This window comes from Salmo salar, chromosome 16 (assembly GCF_965601325.2).
Source record: "Salmo salar chromosome 16, fSalSal1, whole genome shotgun sequence".
NCBI lineage: Eukaryota > Metazoa > Chordata > Actinopteri > Salmoniformes > Salmonidae > Salmo > Salmo salar.
This window is the reverse complement of record NC_138306.1, coordinates 61,205,843-61,227,894: the sequence shown is the minus strand read 5'-3', so window position 1 is coordinate 61,227,894 and position 22,052 is coordinate 61,205,843.

Genomic DNA, 22,052 nt, shown 5'->3' with positions numbered 1-22,052 from the left:
AACTAACCCATCTACATGGCTGGTTGGAACTAACCCATCTACATGGCAGGTTGGAACTAACCCATCTACATGGCTGGTTGGTACTAACCCTAACCCATCTACATGGCTGGTTGGAACTAACCCATCTACATGGCTGGTTGGTACTAACCCTAACCCATCTACATGGCTGGTTGGAACTAACCCATCTACATGGCTGGTTGGAACTAACCCTAACCCATCTACATGGCTGGTTGGAACTAACCCTAACCCATCTACATGGCTGGTTGGAACTAACCCTAACCCATCTACATGGCTGGTTGGAACTAACCCATCTACATGGCTGGTTGGAACTAACCCATCTACATTGCTGGTTGGTACTAACCCTAACCCATCTACATGGCTGGTTGGTACTAACCCTAACCCATCTACATGGCTGGTTGGTACTAACCCATCTACATGGCTGGTTGGAACTAACCCATCTACATGGCTGGTTGGTACTAACCCATCTACATGGCTGGTTGGAACTAACCCATCTACATGGCTGGTTGGAACTAACCCATCTACATGGCTGGTTGGAACTAACCCATCTACATGGCTGGTTGGAACTAACCCATCTACATGGCAGGTTGGAACTAACCCATCTACATGGCTGGTTGGTACTAACCCATCTACATGGCTGGTTGGAACTAACCCATCTACATGGCTGGTTGGTACTAACCCATCTACATGGCTGGTTGGAACTAACCCATCTACATGGCTGGTTGGAACTAACCCATCTACATGGCTGGTTGGAACTAACCCATCTACATGGCAGGTTGGAACTAACCCATCTACATGGCTGGTTGGTACTAACCCTAACCCATCTACATGGCTGGTTGGAACTAACCCATCTACATGGCTGGTTGGTACTAACCCTAACCCATCTACATGGCTGGTTGGAACTAACCCATCTACATGGCTGGTTGGAACTAACCCTAACCCATCTACATGGCTGGTTGGAACTAACCCTAACCCATCTACATGGCTGGTTGGAACTAACCCTAACCCATCTACATGGCTGGTTGGAACTAACCCATCTACATGGCTGGTTGGAACTAACCCATCTACATGGCTGGTTGGTACTAACCCTAACCCATCTACATGGCTGGTTGGTACTAACCCTAACCCATCTACATGGCTGGTTGGTACTAACCCATCTACATGGCTGGTTGGAACTAACCCATCTACATGGCTGGTTGGTACTAACCCATCTACATGGCTGGTTGGAACTAACCCATCTACATGGCTGGTTGGAACTAACCCATCTACATGGCTGGTTGGAACTAACCCATCTACATGGCAGGTTGGAACTAACCCATCTACATGGCTGGTTGGTACTAACCCATCTACATGGCTGGTTGGAACTAACCCATCTACATGGCTGGTTGGAACTAACCCTAACCCATCTACATGGCTGGTTGGTACTAACCCATCTACATGGCTGGTTGGAACTAATCCTAACCCATCTACATGGCTGGTTGGAACTAACCCTAACCCATCATCATGGCTGGTTGGAACTAACCCATCTACATGGCTGGTTGGAACTAACCCTAACCCATCTACATGGCTGGTTGGAACTAACCCATCTACATGGCTGGTTGGAACTAACCCTAACCCATCTACATGGCTGGTTGGAACTAATCCTAACCCATCTACATGGCTGGTTGGAACTAACCCTAACCCATCTACATGGCTGGTTGGTACTAACCCATCTACATGGCTGGTTGGAACTAATCCTAACCCATCTACATGGCTGGTTGGAACTAACCCTAACCCATCTACATGGCTGGTTGGAACTAACCCATCTACATGGCTGGTTGGAACTAACCCTAACCCATCTACATGGCTGGTTGGAACTAACCCATCTACATGGCTGGTTGGAACTAACCCTAACCCATCTACATGGCTGGTTGGAACTAATCCTAACCCATCTACATGGCTGGTTGGAACTAACCCATCTACATGGCTGGTTGGAACTAACCCATCTACATGGCTGGTTGGAACTAACCCATCTACATGGCAGGTTGGAACTAACCCATCTACATGGCTGGTTGGTACTAACCCTAACCCATCTACATGGCTGGTTGGAACTAACCCATCTACATGGCTGGTTGGTACTAACCCTAACCCATCTACATGGCTGGTTGGAACTAACCCATCTACATGGCTGGTTGGAACTAACCCTAACCCATCTACATGGCTGGTTGGAACTAACCCTAACCCATCTACATGGCTGGTTGGAACTAACCCTAACCCATCTACATGGCTGGTTGGAACTAACCCATCTACATGGCTGGTTGGAACTAACCCATCTACATGGCTGGTTGGTACTAACCCTAACCCATCTACATGGCTGGTTGGTACTAACCCTAACCCATCTACATGGCTGGTTGGTACTAACCCATCTACATGGCTGGTTGGAACTAACCCATCTACATGGCTGGTTGGTACTAACCCATCTACATGGCTGGTTGGAACTAACCCATCTACATGGCTGGTTGGAACTAACCCATCTACATGGCTGGTTGGAACTAACCCATCTACATGGCAGGTTGGAACTAACCCATCTACATGGCTGGTTGGTACTAACCCATCTACATGGCTGGTTGGAACTAACCCATCTACATGGCTGGTTGGAACTAACCCTAACCCATCTACATGGCTGGTTGGTACTAACCCATCTACATGGCTGGTTGGAACTAATCCTAACCCATCTACATGGCTGGTTGGAACTAACCCTAACCCATCATCATGGCTGGTTGGAACTAACCCATCTACATGGCTGGTTGGAACTAACCCTAACCCATCTACATGGCTGGTTGGAACTAACCCATCTACATGGCTGGTTGGAACTAACCCTAACCCATCTACATGGCTGGTTGGAACTAATCCTAACCCATCTACATGGCTGGTTGGAACTAACCCTAACCCATCTACATGGCTGGTTGGTACTAACCCATCTACATGGCTGGTTGGAACTAATCCTAACCCATCTACATGGCTGGTTGGAACTAACCCTAACCCATCTACATGGCTGGTTGGAACTAACCCATCTACATGGCTGGTTGGAACTAACCCTAACCCATCTACATGGCTGGTTGGAACTAACCCATCTACATGGCTGGTTGGAACTAACCCTAACCCATCTACATGGCTGGTTGGAACTAATCCTAACCCATCTACATGGCTGGTTGGAACTAACCCATCTACATGGCTGGTTGGAACTAACCCTAACTATCTACATGGCTGGTTGGAACTAATCCTAACCCATCTACATGGCTGGTTGGAACTAACCCTAACCCATCTACATGGCTGGTTGGAACTAATCCTAACCCATCTACATGGCTGGTTGGAACTAACCCTAACCCATCTACATGGCTGGTTGGAACTAACCCATCTACATGGCTGGTTGGAACTAATCCTAACCCATCTACATGGCTGGTTGGTACTAACCCATCTACATGGCTGGTTGGTACTAACCCATCTACACCCATCTACATGGCTGGTTGGACTAACCCATCTACATGGCTGGTTGGAACTAACCCTAACCCATCTACATGGCTGGTTGGAACTAACCCTAACCCATCTACATGGCTGGTTGGAACTAACCCTAACCCATCTACATGGCTGGTTGGAACTAACCCATCTACATGGCTGGTTGGATACTAACCCATCTACATGGCTGGTTGGAACTAACCCTAACCCATCTACATGGCTGGTTGGTACTAACCCTAACCCATCTACATGGCTGGTTGGTACTAACCCATCTACATGGCTGGTTGGAACTAGCCCATCTACATGGCTGGTTGGAACTAACCCATCTACATGGCTGGTTGGTACTAACCCATCTACATGGCTGGTTGGTACTAACCCATCTACATGGCTGGTTGGTACTAACCCTAACCCATCTACATGGCTGGTTGGGACTAACCCTAACCCATCTACATGGCTGGTTGTAACTAACCCTAACCCATCTACATGGCTGGTTGGAACTAACCCATCTACATGGCTGGTTGGAACTAACCCATCTACATGGCTGGTTGGTACTAACCCATCTACATGGCTGGTTGGTACTAACCCATCTACATGGCTGGTTGGTACTAACCCTAACCCATCTACATGGCTGGTTGTGAACTAACCCATCTACATGGCTGGTTGGTACTAACCCATCTACATGGCTGGTTGGATACTAACCCATCTACATGGCTGGTTGGAACTAACCCATCTACATGGCTGGTTGGTACTAACCCATCTACATGGCTGGTTGGTACTAACCCATCTACATGGCTGGTTGGAACTAATCCTAACCCATCTACATGGCTGGTTGGAACTAACCCTAACCCATCTACATGGCTGGTTGGAACTAACCCATCTACATGGCTGGTTGGAACTAACCCTAACCCATCTACATGGCTGGTTGGAACTAACCCATCTACATGGCTGGTTGGAACTAACCCTAACCCATCTACATGGCTGGTTGGAACTAATCCTAACCCATCTACATGGCTGGTTGGAACTAACCCTAACCCATCTACATGGCTGGTTGGTACTAACCCATCTACATGGCTGGTTGGCTACTAACCCATCTACATGGCTGGTTGGAACTAACCCTAACCCATCTACATGGCTGGTTGGAACTAACCCTAACCCATCTACATGGCTGGTTGGAACTAACCCTAACCCATCTACATGGCTGGTTGGAACTAACCCATCTACATGGCTGGTTGGAACTAACCCTAACCCATCTACATGGCTGGTTGGAACTAACCCATCTACATGGCTGGTTGGTACTAACCCATCTACATGGCTGGTTGGAACTACCCTAACCCATCTACATGGCTGGTTGGAACTAACCCATCTACATGGCTGGTTGGAACTAACCCATCTACATGGCTGGTTGGTACTAACCCATCTACATGGCTGGTTGGAACTAACCCATCTACATGGCTGGTTGGAACTAACCCATCTACATGGCTGGTTGGAACTAACCCATCTACATGGCTGGTTGGTACTAACCCTAACCCATCTACATGGCTGGTTGGAACTAACCCATCTACATGGCTGGTTGGAACTAACCCATCTACATGGCTGGTTGGTACTAACCCTAACCCATCTACATGGCTGGTTGGAACTAACCCATCTACATGGCTGGTTGGAACTAACCCTAACCCATCTACATGGCTGGTTGGAACTAACCCTAACCCATCTACATGGCTGGTTGGAACTAACCCTAACCCATCTACATGGCTGGTTGGAACTAACCCATCTACATGGCTGGTTGGAACTAACCCATCTACATGGCTGGTTGGTACTAACCCTAACCCATCTACATGGCTGGTTGGTACTAACCCTAACCCATCTACATGGCTGGTTGGTACTAACCCATCTACATGGCTGGTTGGAACTAACCCATCTACATGGCTGGTTGGTACTAACCCATCTACATGGCTGGTTGGAACTAACCCATCTACATGGCTGGTTGGAACTGACCCTAACCCATCTACATGGCTGGTTGGAACTAACCCATCTACATGGCTGGTTGGTACTAACCCATCTACATGGCTGGTTGGTACTAACCCATCTACATGGCTGGTTGGAACTAACCCTAACCCATCTACATGGCTGGTTGGAACTAACCCATCTACATGGCTGGTTGGAACTAACCCTAACCCATCTACATGGCTGGTTGGAACTAATCCTAACCCATCTACATGGCTGGTTGGAACTAACCCTAACCCATCTACATGGCTGGTTGGAACTAACCCATCTACATGGCTGGTTGGAACTAACCCTAACCCATCTACATGGCTGGTTGGAGTTGGAACTAACCCATCTACATGGCTGGTTGGAACTAACCCTAACCCATCTACATGGCTGGTTGGAACTAATCCTAACCCATCTACATGGCTGGTTGGACTAACCCTAACCCATCTACATGGCTGGTTGGAACTAACCCATCTACATGGCTGGTTGGAACTAACCCTAACCCATCTACATGGCTGGTTGGAACTAACCCATCTACATGGCTGGTTGGAACTAACCCTAACCCATCTACATGGCTGGTTGGTACTAACCCATCTACATGGCTGGTTGGTACTAACCCATCTACATGGCTGGTTGGAACTATCCTAACCCATCTACATGGCTGGTTGGAACTAACCCATCTACATGGCTGGTTGGAACTAACCCATCTACATGGCTGGTTGGTACTAACCCATCTACATGGCTGGTTGGAACTAATCCTAACCCATCTACATGGCTGGTTGGAACTAACCCTAACCCATCTACATGGCTGGTTGGAACTAACCCATCTACATGGCTGGTTGGAACTAACCCTAACCCATCTACATGGCTGGTTGGAACTAACCCATCTACATGGCTGGTTGGAACTAACCCTAACCCATCTACATGGCTGGTTGGAACTAATCCTAACCCATCTACATGGCTGGTTGGAACTAACCCATCTACATGGCTGGTTGGAACTAACCCTAACCCATCTACATGGCTGGTTGGAACTAATCCTAACCCATCTACATGGCTGGTTGGAACTAACCCTAACCCATCTACATGGCTGGTTGGAACTAATCCTAACCCATCTACATGGCTGGTTGGAACTAACCCTAACCCATCTACATGGCTGGTTGGAACTAACCCATCTACATGGCTGGTTGGAACTAATCCTAACCCATCTACATGGCTGGTTGGTACTAACCCATCTACATGGCTGGTTGGTACTAACCCATCTACATGGCTGGTTGGTACTAACCCTAACCCATCTACATGGCTGGTTGGTACTAACCCATCTACATGGCTGGTTGGAACTAGCCCATCTACATGGCTGGTTGGAACTAACCCATCTACATGGCTGGTTGGTACTAACCCATCTACATGGCTGGTTGGTACTAACCCATCTACATGGCTGGTTGGTACTAACCCTAACCCATCTACATGGCTGGTTGTAACTAACCCTAACCCATCTACATGGCTGGTTGTAACTACCCCTAACCCATCTACATGGCTGGTTGGAACTAACCCATCTACATGGCTGGTTGGAACTAACCCTAACCCATCTACATGGCTGGTTGGAACTAACCCATCTACATGGCTGGTTGGTACTAACCCATCTACATGGCTGGTTGGTACTAACCCATCTACATGGCTGGTTGGCTAACTAACCCATCTACATGGCTGGTTGGTACTAACCCTAACCCATCTACATGGCTGGTTGGTACTAACCCATCTACATGGCTGGTTGGTACTAACCCATCTACATGGCTGGTTGGTACTAACCCATCTACATGGCTGGTTGGTACTAACCCTAACCCATCTACATGGCTGGTTGGTACTAACCCATCTACATGGCTGGTTGGAACTAGCCCATCTACATGGCTGGTTGGAACTAACCCATCTACATGGCTGGTTGGTACTCACCCATCTACATGGCTGGTTGGTACTAACCCATCTACATGGCTGGTTGGTACTAACCCTAACCCATCTACATGGCTGGTTGGAACTAACCCTAACCCATCTACATGGCTGGTTGTAACTACCCCTAACCCATCTACATGGCTGGTTGGAACTAACCCATCTACATGGCTGGTTGGAACTAACCCTAACCCATCTACATGGCTGGTTGGAACTAACCCATCTACATGGCTGGTTGGAACTAACCCTAACCCATCTACATGGCTGGTTGGAACTAATCCTAACCCATCTACATGGCTGGTTGGAACTAACCCATCTACATGGCTGGTTGGAACTAACCCTAACCCATCTACATGGCTGGTTGGAACTAATCCTAACCCATCTACATGGCTGGTTGGAACTAACCCTAACCCATCTACATGGCTGGTTGGAACTAATCCTAACCCATCTACATGGCTGGTTGGAACTAACCCTAACCCATCTACATGGCTGGTTGGAACTAATCCTAACCCATCTACATGGCTGGTTGGTACTAACCCATCTACATGGCTGGTTGGTACTAACCCATCTACATGGCTGGTTGGTACTAACCCTAACCCATCTACATGGCTGGTTGGTACTAACCCATCTACATGGCTGGTTGGAACTAGCCCATCTACATGGCTGGTTGGAACTAACCCATCTACATGGCTGGTTGGTACTAACCCATCTACATGGCTGGTTGGTACTAACCCATCTACATGGCTGGTTGGTACTAACCCTAACCCATCTACATGGCTGGTTGGTACTAACCCATCTACATGGCTGGTTGGAACTACCCCTAACCCATCTACATGGCTGGTTGGAACTAACCCATCTACATGGCTGGTTGGTACTAACCCATCTACATGGCTGGTTGGTAACTAACCCATCTACATGGCTGGTTGGAACTAACCCTAACCCATCTACATGGCTGGTTGGAACTACCCTAACCCATCTACATGGCTGGTTGGAACTTAACCCATCTACATGGCTGGTTGTACTACCCTAACCCATCTACATGGCTGGTTGGAACTAACCCATCTACATGGCTGGTTGGAACTAACCCTAACCCATCTACATGGCTGGTTGGAACTAACCCATCTACATGGCTGGTTGGTACTAACCCATCTACATGGCTGGTTGGTACTAACCCATCTACATGGCTGGTTGGTACTAACCCTAACCCATCTACATGGCTGGTTGGTACTAACCCATCTACATGGCTGGTTGGAACTAACCCATCTACATGGCTGGTTGGAACTAATCCTAACCCATCTACATGGCTGGTTGGTACTTAACCCATCTACATGGCTGGTTGGAACTAACCTAACCCATCTACATGGCTGGTTGGATACTAACCCATCTACATGGCTGGTTGGAACTAACCCATCTACATGGCTGGTTGGACTAACCTAACCCATCTACATGGCTGGTTGGTACTAACCCTGGTTGGTACTAACCCTAACCCATCTACATGGCTGGTTGTAACTAACCCTAACCCATCTAAATGGCTGGTTGTAACTACCCCTAACCCATCTACATGGCTGGTTGGAACTAACCCATCTACATGGCTGGTTGGAACTAACCCTAACCCATCTACATGGCTGGTTGGTACTAACCCATCTACATGGCTGGTTGGTACTAACCCATCTACATGGCTGGTTGGAACTAACCCTAACCCATCTACATGGCTGGTTGGAACTAACCCATCTACATGGCTGGTTGGAACTAACCCATCTACATGGCTGGTTGGTACTAACCCATCTACATGGCTGGTTGGAACTAACCCATCTACATGGCTGGTTGGAACTAACCCATCTACATGGCTGGTTGGAAATAACCCATCTACATGGCAGGTTGGAACTAACCCATCTACATGGCTGGTTGGTACTAACCCATCTACATGGCTGGTTGGAACTAACCCATCTACATGGCTGGTTGGAACTAACCCTAACCCATCTACATGGCTGGTTGGTACTAACCCATCTACATGGCTGGTTGGAACTAATCCTAACCCATCTACATGGCTGGTTGGAACTAACCCTAACCCATCTACATGGCTGGTTGGAACTAACCCATCTACATGGCTGGTTGGAACTAACCCTAACCCATCTACATGGCTGGTTGGAACTAACCCATCTACATGGCTGGTTGGAACTAACCCTAACCCATCTACATGGCTGGTTGGAACTAATCCTAACCCATCTACATGGCTGGTTGGAACTAACCCTAACCCATCTACATGGCTGGTTGGTACTAACCCATCTACATGGCTGGTTGGAACTAATCCTAACCCATCTACATGGCTGGTTGGAACTAACCCTAACCCATCTACATGGCTGGTTGGAACTAACCCATCTACATGGCTGGTTGGAACTAACCCTAACCCATCTAAATGGCTGGTTGGAACTAACCCATCTACATGGCTGGTTGGAACTAACCCTAACCCATCTACATGGCTGGTTGGAACTAATCCTAACCCATCTACATGGCTGGTTGGAACTAACCCATCTACATGGCTGGTTGGAACTAACCCTAACCCATCTACATGGCTGGTTGGAACTAATCCTAACCCATCTACATGGCTGGTTGGAACTAACCCTAACCCATCTACATGGCTGGTTGGAAATAATCCTAACCCATCTACATGGCTGGTTGGAACTAACCCTAACCCATTTACATGGCTGGTTGGAACTAACCCATCTACATGGCTGGTTGGAACTAATCCTAACCCATCTACATGGCTGGTTGGTACTAACCCATCTACATGGCTGGTTGGTACTAACCCATCTACATGGCTGGTTGGTACTAACCCATCTACATGGCTGGTTGGTACTAACCCTAACCCATCTACATGGCTGGTTGGTACTAACCCATCTACATGGCTGGTTGGTAACTAGCCCATCTACATGGCTGGTTGGAACTAACCCATCTACATGGCTGGTTGGAACTAACCCTAACCCATCTACATGGCTGGTTGGTACTAACCCATCTACATGGCTGGTTGGAACTAATCCTAACCCATCTACATGGCTGGTTGGAACTAACCCTAACCCATCTACATGGCTGGTTGGAACTAACCCATCTACATGGCTGGTTGGAACTAACCCTAACCCATCTACATGGCTGGTTGGAACTAACCCATCTACATGGCTGGTTGGAACTAACCCTAACCCATCTACATGGCTGGTTGGAACTAATCCTAACCCATCTACATGGCTGGTTGGAACTAACCCATCTACATGGCTGGTTGGAACTAACCCTAACCCATCTACATGGCTGGTTGGAACTAATCCTAACCCATCTACATGGCTGGTTGGAACTAACCCTAACCCATCTACATGGCTGGTTGGAACTAATCCTAACCCATCTACATGGCTGGTTGGAACTAACCCTAACCCATTTACATGGCTGGTTGGAACTAACCCATCTACATGGCTGGTTGGAACTAATCCTAACCCATCTACATGGCTGGTTGGTACTAACCCATCTACATGGCTGGTTGGTACTAACCCATCTACATGGCTGGTTGGTACTAACCCATCTACATGGCTGGTTGGTACTAACCCTAACCCATCTACATGGCTGGTTGGTACTAACCCATCTACATGGCTGGTTGGAACTAGCCCATCTACATGGCTGGTTGGAACTAACCCATCTACATGGCTGGTTGGTACTAACCCATCTACATGGCTGGTTGGTACTAACCCATCTACATGGCTGGTTGGTACTAACCCTAACCCATCTACATGGCTGGTTGTAACTAACCCTAACCCATCTACATGGCTGGTTGTAACTACCCCTAACCCATCTACATGGCTGGTTGGAACTAACCCATCTACATGGCTGGTTGGAACTAACCCTAACCCATCTACATGGCTGGTTGGTACTAACCCATCTACATGGCTGGTTGGTACTAACCCATCTACATGGCAGGTTGGAACTAACCCTAACCCATCTACATGGCTGGTTGGAACTAACCCATCTACATGGCTGGTTGGAACTAACCCATCTACATGGCTGGTTGGTACTAACCCATCTACATGGCTGGTTGGTACTAACCCATCTACATGGCTGGTTGGTACTAACCCTAACCCATCTACATGGCTGGTTGGTACTAACCCATCTACATGGCTGGTTGGTACTAACCCATCTACATGGCTGGTTGGTACTAACCCTAACCCATCTACATGGCTGGTTGGTACTAACCCATCTACATGGCTGGTTGGAACTAGCCCATCTACATGGCTGGTTGGAACTAACCCATCTACATGGCTGGTTGGTACTCACCCATCTACATGGCTGGTTGGTACTAACCCATCTACATGGCTGGTTGGTACTAACCCTAACCCATCTACATGGCTGGTTGTAACTAACCCTAACCCATCTAAATGGCTGGTTGTAACTACCCCTAACCCATCTACATGGCTGGTTGGAACTAACCCATCTACATGGCTGGTTGGAACTAACCCTAACCCATCTACATGGCTGGTTGGTACTAACCCATCTACATGGCTGGTTGGTACTAACCCATCTACATGGCAGGTTTGAACTATCCCTAACCCATCTACATGGCTGGTTGGAACTAACCCATCTACATGGCTGGTTGGAACTAACCCATCTACATGGCTGGTTGGTACTAACCCTAACCCATCTACATGGCTGGTTGGAACTAACCCATCTACATGGCTGGTTGCAACTAACCCTAACCCATCTACATGGCTGGTTGGAACTAACCCATCTACATGGCTGGTTGGTACTAACCCATCTACATGGCTGGTTGGAACTAACCCATCTACATGGCTGGTTGGTACTAACCCATCTACATGGCTCGTTGGAACTAACCCATCTACATGGCTGGTTGGTACTAACCCATCTACATGGCTGGTTGGTACTAACCCATCTACATGGCTGGTTGGTACTAACCCATCTACATGGCTGGTTGGAACTAACCCATCTACATGGCTGGTTGGTACTAACCCTAACCCATCTACATGGCTGGTTGGGACTAACCCTAACCCATCTACATGGCTGGTTGTAACTAACCCTAACCCATCTACATGGCTGGTTGGTACTAACCCATCTAAATGGCTGGTTGGAACTAACCCATCTACATGGCTGGTTGGTACTAACCCATCTACATGGCTGGTTGGTACTAACCCATCTACATGGCTGATTGGAACTGACCCTAACCCATCTACATGGCTGGTTGGAACTAACCCATCTACATGGCTGGTTGGTACTAACCCATCTACATGGCTGGTTGGTACTAACCCATCTACATGGCTGGTTGGAACTAACCCTAACCCATCTACATGGCTGGTTGGAACTAATCCTAACCCATCTACATGGCTGGTTGGAACTAACCCTAACCCATCTACATGGCTGGTTGGAACTAACCCATCTACATGGCTGGTTGGAACTAACCCTAACCCATCTACATGGCTGGTTGGAACTAACCCATCTACATGGCTGGTTGGAACTAACCCTAACCCATCTACATGGCTGGTTGGAACTAATCCTAACCCATCTACATGGCTGGTTGGAACTAACCCATCTACATGGCTGGTTGGAACTAACCCTAACCCATCTACATGGCTGGTTGGAACTAATCCTAACCCATCTACATGGCTGGTTGGAACTAACCCTAACCCATCTACATGGCTGGTTGGAATAATCCTAACCCATCTACATGGCTGGTTGGAACTAACCCTAACCCATCTACATGGCTGGTTGGAACTAACCCATCTACATGGCTGGTTGGAACTAACCCTAACCCATCTACATGGCTGGTTGGTACTAACCCATCTACATGGCTGGTTGGTACTAACCCATCTACATGGCGGTTGTCTACATGGCTGGTTGGTACTAACCCTAACCCATCTACATGGCTGGTTGGTACTAACCCATCTACATGGCTGGTTGGAACTAGCCCATCTACATGGCTGGTTGGAACTAACCCATCTACATGGCTGGTTGGTACTCACCCATCTACATGGCTGGTTGGTACTAACCCATCTACATGGCTGGTTGGTACTAACCCTAACCCATCTACATGGCTGGTTGTAACTAACCCTAACCCATCTACATGGCTGGTTGTAACTACCCCTAACCCATCTACATGGCTGGTTGGAACTAACCCATCTACATGGCTGGTTGGAACTAACCCTAACCCATCTACATGGCTGGTTGGAACTAACCCTAACCCATCTACATGGCTGGTTGGAACTAACCCATCTACATGGCTGGTTGGAACTAACCCTAACCCATCTACATGGCTGGTTGGAACTAATCCTAACCCATCTACATGGCTGGTTGGAACTAACCCATCTACATGGCTGGTTGGAACTAACCCTAACCCATCTACATGGCTGGTTGGAACTAATCCTAACCCATCTACATGGCTGGTTGGAACTAACCCTAACCCATCTACATGGCTGGTTGGAACTAATCCTAACCCATCTACATGGCTGGTTGGAACTAACCCTAACCCATCTACATGGCTGGTTGGAACTAACCCATCTACATGGCTGGTTGGAACTAATCCTAACCCATCTACATGGCTGGTTGGTACTAACCCATCTACATGGCTGGTTGGTACTAACCCATCTACATGGCTGGTTGGTACTAACCCATCTACATGGCTGGTTGGTACTAACCCTAACCCATCTACATGGCTGGTTGGTACTAACCCATCTACATGGCTGGTTGGAACTAACCCATCTACATGGCTGGTTGGAACTAACCCATCTACATGGCTGGTTGGTACTAACCCATCTACATGGCTGGTTGGTACTAACCCATCTACATGGCTGGTTGGTACTAACCCTAACCCATCTACATGGCTGGTTGTAACTAACCCTAACCCATCTACATGGCTGGTTGGAACTAACCCATCTACATGGCTGGTTGGAACTAACCCTAACCCATCTACATGGCTTAACCCATCTACATGGCTGGTTGGTACTAACCCATCTAAATGGCTGGTTGGAACTAACCCATCTACATGGCTGGTTGGTACTAACCCATCTACATGGCTGGTTGGTACTAACCCATCTACATGGCTGATTGGAACTGACCCTAACCCATCTACATGGCTGGTTGGAACTAACCCATCTACATGGCTGGTTGGTACTAACCCATCTACATGGCTGGTTGGTACTAACCCATCTACATGGCTGGTTGGAACTAACCCTAACCCATCTACATGGCTGGTTGGAACTAATCCTAACCCATCTACATGGCTGGTTGGAACTAACCCTAACCCATCTACATGGCTGGTTGGAACTAACCCATCTACATGGCTGGTTGGAACTAACCCTAACCCATCTACATGGCTGGTTGGAACTAACCCATCTACATGGCTGGTTGGAACTAACCCTAACCCATCTACATGGCTGGTTGGAACTAATCCTAACCCATCTACATGGCTGGTTGGAACTAACCCATCTACATGGCTGGTTGGAACTAACCCTAACCCATCTACATGGCTGGTTGGAACTAATCCTAACCCATCTACATGGCTGGTTGGAACTAACCCTAACCCATCTACATGGCTGGTTGGAACTAATCCTAACCCATCTACATGGCTGGTTGGAACTAACCCTAACCCATTTACATGGCTGGTTGGAACTAACCCATCTACATGGCTGGTTGGAACTAATCCTAACCCATCTACATGGCTGGTTGGTACTAACCCATCTACATGGCTGGTTGGTACTAACCCATCTACATGGCTGGTTGGTACTAACCCATCTACATGGCTGGTTGGTACTAACCCTAACCCATCTACATGGCTGGTTGGTACTAACCCATCTACATGGCTGGTTGGAACTAGCCCATCTACATGGCTGGTTGGAACTAACCCATCTACATGGCTGGTTGGTACTAACCCATCTACATGGCTGGTTGGTACTAACCCATCTACATGGCTGGTTGGTACTAACCCTAACCCATCTACATGGCTGGTTGTAACTAACCCTAACCCATCTACATGGCTGGTTGTAACTACCCCTAACCCATCTACATGGCTGGTTGGAACTAACCCATCTACATGGCTGGTTGGAACTAACCCTAACCCATCTACATGGCTGGTTGGTACTAACCCATCTACATGGCTGGTTGGTACTAACCCATCTACATGGCTGGTTGGAACTAATCCTAACCCATCTACATGGCTGGTTGGAACTAACCCTAACCCATCTACATGGCTGGTTGGAACTAACCCATCTACATGGCTGGTTGGAACTAACCCTAACCCATCTACATGGCTGGTTGGTACTAACCCATCTACATGGCTGGTTGGAACTAATCCTAACCCATCTACATGGCTGGTTGGAACTAACCCTAACCCATCTACATGGCTGGTTGGAACTAACCCATCTACATGGCTGGTTGGAACTAACCCTAACCCATCTACATGGCTGGTTGGAACTAACCCATCTACATGGCTGGTTGGAACTAACCCTAACCCATCTACATGGCTGGTTGGAACTAATCCTAACCCATCTACATGGCTGGTTGGAACTAACCCATCTACATGGCTGGTTGGAACTAATCCTAACCCATCTACATGGCTGGTTGGAACTAATCCTAACCCATCTACATGGCTGGTTGGAACTAATCCTAACCCATCTACATGGCTGGTTGGAACTAACCCTAACCCATTTACATGGCTGGTTGGAACTAACCCATCTACATGGCTGGTTGGAACTAATCCTAACCCATCTACATGGCTGGTTGGTACTAACCCATCTACATGGCTGGTTGGTACTAACCCATCTACATGGCTGGTTGGTACTAACCCATCTACATGGCTGGTTGGTACTAACCCTAACCCATCTACATGGCTGGTTGGTACTAACCCATCTACATGGCTGGTTGGAACTAGCCCATCTACATGGCTGGTTGGAACTAACCCATCTACATGGCTGGTTGGTACTAACCCATCTACATGGCTGGTTGGTACTAACCCATCTACATGGCTGGTTGGTACTAACCCTAACCCATCTACATGGCTGGTTGTAACTAACCCTAACCCATCTACATGGCTGGTTGTAACTACCTCTAACCCATCTACATGGCTGGTTGGAACTAACCCATCTACATGGCTGGTTGGAACTAACCCTAACCCATCTACATGGCTGGTTGGTACTAACCCATCTACATGGCTGGTTGGTACTAACCCATCTACATGGCAGGTTGGAACTAACCCTAACCCATCTACATGGCTGGTTGGAACTAACCCATCTACATGGCTGGTTGGAACTAACCCATCTACATGGCTGGTTGGTACTAACCCATCTACATGGCTGGTTGGTACTAACCCATCTACATGGCTGGTTGGTACTAACCCTAACCCATCTACATGGCTGGTTGGTACTAACCCATCTACATGGCTGGTTGGTACTAACCCATCTACATGGCTGGTTGGTACTAACCCTAACCCATCTACATGGCTGGTTGGTACTAACCCATCTACATGGCTGGTTGGAACTAGCCCATCTACATGGCTGGTTGGAACTAACCCATCTACATGGCTGGTTGGTACTCACCCATCTACATGGCTGGTTGGTACTAACCCATCTACATGGCTGGTTGGTACTAACCCTAACCCATCTACATGGCTGGTTGTAACTAACCCTAACCCATCTAAATGGCTGGTTGTAACTACCCCTAACCCATCTACATGGCTGGTTGGAACTAACCCATCTACATGGCTGGTTGGAACTAACCCTAACCCATCTACATGGCTGGTTGGTACTAACCCATCTACATGGCTGGTTGGTACTAACCCATCTACATGGCAGGTTTGAACTATCCCTAACCCATCTACATGGCTGGTTGGAACTAACCCATCTACATGGCTGGTTGGAACTAACCCATCTACATGGCTGGTTGGTACTAACCCTAACCCATCTACATGGCTGGTTGGAACTAACCCATCTACATGGCTGGTTGCAACTAACCCTAACCCATCTAAATGGCTGGTTGGAACTAACCCATCTACATGGCTGGTTGGTACTAACCCATCTACATGGCTGGTTGGAACTAACCCATCTACATGGCTGGTTGGTACTAACCCATCTACATGGCTCGTTGGAACTAACCCATCTACATGGCTGGTTGGTACTAACCCATCTACATGGCTGGTTGGTACTAACCCATCTACATGGCTGGTTGGTACTAACCCATCTACATGGCTGGTTGGAACTAACCCATCTACATGGCTGGTTGGTACTAACCCTAACCCATCTACATGGCTGGTTGGGACTAACCCTAACCCATCTACATGGCTGGTTGTAACTAACCCTAACCCATCTACATGGCTGGTTGGTACTAACCCATCTAAATGGCTGGTTGGAACTAACCCATCTACATGGCTGGTTGGTACTAACCCATCTACATGGCTGGTTGGTACTAACCCATCTACATGGCTGATTGGAACTGACCCTAACCCATCTACATGGCTGGTTGGAACTAACCCATCTACATGGCTGGTTGGTACTAACCCATCTACATGGCTGGTTGGTACTAACCCATCTACATGGCTGGTTGGAACTAACCCTAACCCATCTACATGGCTGGTTGGAACTAACCCATCTACATGGCTGGTTGGAACTAACCCTAACCCATCTACATGGCTGGTTGGTACTAACCCTAACCCATCTACATGGCTGGTTGGAACTAACCCTAACCCATCTACATGGCTGGTTGGAACTAACCCATCTACATGGCTGGTTGGAACTAACCCTAACCCATCTACATGGCTGGTTGGAACTAATCCTAACCCATCTACATGGCTGGTTGGAACTAACCCTAACCCATCTACATGGCTGGTTGGTACTAACCCATCTACATGGCTGGTTGGAACTAATCCTAACCCATCTACATGGCTGGTTGGAACTAACCCTAACCCATCTACATGGCTGGTTGGAACTAACCCATCTACATGGCTGGTTGGAACTAACCCTAACCCATCTACATGGCTGGTTGGAACTAACCCATCTACATGGCTGGTTGGAACTAACCCTAACCCATCTACATGGCTGGTTGGAACTAATCCTAACCCATCTACATGGCTGGTTGGAACTAACCCATCTACATGGCTGGTTGGAACTAATCCTAACCCATCTACATGGCTGGTTGGAACTAATCCTAACCCATCTACATGGCTGGTTGGAACTAACCCTAACCCATCTACATGGCTGGTTGGAACTAACCCTAACCCATCTACATGGCTGGTTGGAACTAATCCTAACCCATCTACATGGCTGGTTGGAACTAACCCATCTACATGGCTGGTTGGAACTAACCCATCTACATGGCTGGTTGGAACTAATCCTAACCCATCTACATGGATGGTTGGTACTAACAAATCTACATGGCTGGTTGGTACTAACCCATCTACATGGCTGGTTGGTACTAACCCATCTACATGGCTGGTTGGTACTAACCCTAACCCATCTACATGGCTGGTTGGTACTAACCCATCTACATGGCTGGTTGGAACTAGCCCATCTACATGGCTGGTTGGAACTAACCCATCTACATGGCTGGTTGGTACTAACCCATCTACATGGCTGGTTGGTACTAACCCATCTACATGGCTGGTTGGTACTAACCCTAACCCATCTACATGGCTGGTTGTAACTAACCCTAACCCATCTACATGGCTGGTTGTAACTACCCCTAACCCATCTACATGGCTGGTTGGAACTAACCCATCTACATGGCTGGTTGGAACTAACCCTAACCCATCTACATGGCTGGTTGGTACTAACCCATCTACATGGCTGGTTGGTACTAACCCATCTACATGGCAGGTTGGAACTAACCCTAACCCATCTACATGGCTGGTTGGAACTAACCCATCTACATGGCTGGTTGGAACTAACCCATCTACATGGCTGGTTGGTACTAACCCATCTACATGGCTGGTTGGTACTAACCCATCTACATGGCTGGTTGGTACTAACCCATCTACATGGCTGGTTGGTACTAACCCTAACCCATCTACATGGCTGGTTGGTACTAACCCATCTACATGGCTGGTTGGTACTAACCCATCTACATGGCTGGTTGGTACTAACCCTAACCCATCTACATGGCTGGTTGGTACTAACCCATCTACATGGCTGGTTGGAACTAGCCCATCTACATGGCTGGTTGGAACTAACCCTTCTACATGGCTAGTTGGTACTCACCCATCTACATGGCTGGTTGGTACTAACCCATCTACATGGCTGGTTGGTACTAACCCTAACCCATCTACATGGCTGGTTGTAACTAACCCTAACCCATCTAAATGGCTGGTTGTAACTACCCCTAACCCATCTACATGGCTGGTTGGAACTAACCCATCTACATGGCTGGTTGGAACTAACCCTAACCCATCTACATGGCTGGTTGGTACTAACCCATCTACATGGCTGGTTGGTACTAACCCATCTACATGGCAGGTTTGAACTATCCCTAACCCATCTACATGGCTGGTTGGAACTAACCCATCTACATGGCTGGTTGGAACTAACCCATCTACATGGCTGGTTGGTACTAACCCTAACCCATCTACATGGCTGGTTGGAACTAACCCATCTACATGGCTGGTTGCAACTAACCCTAACCCATCTACATGGCTGGTTGGAACTAACCCATCTACATGGCTGGTTGGTACTAACCCATCTACATGGCTGGTTGGAACTAACCCATCTACATGGCTGGTTGGTACTAACCCATCTACATGGCTCGTTGGAACTAACCCATCTACATGGCTGGTTGGTACTAACCCATCTACATGGCTGGTTGGTACTAACCCATCTACATGGCTGGTTGGTACTAACCCATCTACATGGCTGGTTGGAACTAACCCATCTACATGGCTGGTTGGTACTAACCCTAACCCATCTACATGGCTGGTTGGGACTAACCCTAACCCATCTACATGGCTGGTTGGTACTAACCCTAACCCATCTACATGGCTGGTTGGTACTAACCCATCTACATGGCTGGTTGGTACTAACCCATCTACATGGCTGGTTGGTACTAACCCTAACCCATCTACTTGGCTGGTTGGTACTAACCCATCTACATGGCTGGTTGGAACTAGCCCATCTACATGGCTGGTTGGAACTAACCCTTCTACATGGCTGGTTGGTACTCACCCATCTACATGGCTGGTTGGTACTAACCCATCTACATGGCTGGTTGGTACTAACCCTAACCCATCTACATGGCTGGTTGTAACTAACCCTAACCCATCTAAATGGCTGGTTGTAACTACCCCTAACCCATCTACATGGCTGGTTGGAACTAACCCATCTACATGGCTGGTTGGAACTAACCCTAACCCATCTACATGGCTGGTTGGTACTAACCCATCTACATGGCTGGTTGGTACTAACCCATCTACATGGCAGGTTTGAACTATCCCTAACCCATCTACATGGCTGGTTGGAACTAACCCATCTACATGGCTGGTTGGAACTAACCCATCTACATGGCTGGTTGGTACTAACCCTAACCCATCTACATGGCTGGTTGGAACTAACCCATCTACATGGCTGGTTGCAACTAACCCTAACCCATCTACATGGCTGGTTGGAACTAACCCATCTACATGGCTGGTTGGTACTAACCCATCTACATGGCTGGTTGGAACTAACCCATCTACATGGCTGGTTGGTACTAACCCATCTACATGGCTCGTTGGAACTAACCCATCTACATGGCTGGTTGGTACTAACCCATCTACATGGCTGGTTGGTACTAACCCATCTACATGGCTGGTTGGTACTAACCCATCTACATGGCTGGTTGGAACTAACCCATCTACATGGCTGGTTGGTACTAACCCTAACCCATCTACATGGCTGGTTTGGACTAACCCTAACCCATCTACATGGCTGGTTGTAACTAACCCTAACCCATCTACATGGCTGGTTGGTACTAACCCATCTAAATGGCTGGTTGGAACTAACCCATCTACATGGCTGGTTGGTACTAACCCATCTACATGGCTGGTTGGTACTAACCCATCTACATGGCTGGTTGTAACTAACCCTAACCCATCTAAATGGCTGGTTGTAACTACCCCTAACCCATCTACATGGCTGGTTGGAACTAACCCATCTACATGGCTGGTTGGAACTAACCCTAACCCATCTACATGGCTGGTTGGTACTAACCCATCTACATGGCTGGTTGGTACTAACCCATCTACATGGCAGGTTTGAACTATCCCTAACCCATCTACATGGCTGGTTGGAACTAACCCATCTACATGGCTGGTTGGAACTAACCCATCTACATGGCTGGTTGGTACTAACCCTAACCCATCTACATGGCTGGTTGGAACTAACCCATCTACATGGCTGGTTGCAACTAACCCTAACCCATCTACATGGCTGGTTGGAACTAACCCATCTACATGGCTGGTTGGTACTAACCCATCTACATGGCTGGTTGGAACTAACCCATCTACATGGCTGGTTGGTACTAACCCATCTACATGGCTCGTTGGAACTAACCCATCTACATGGCTGGTTGGTACTAACCCATCTACATGGCTGGTTGGTACTAACCCATCT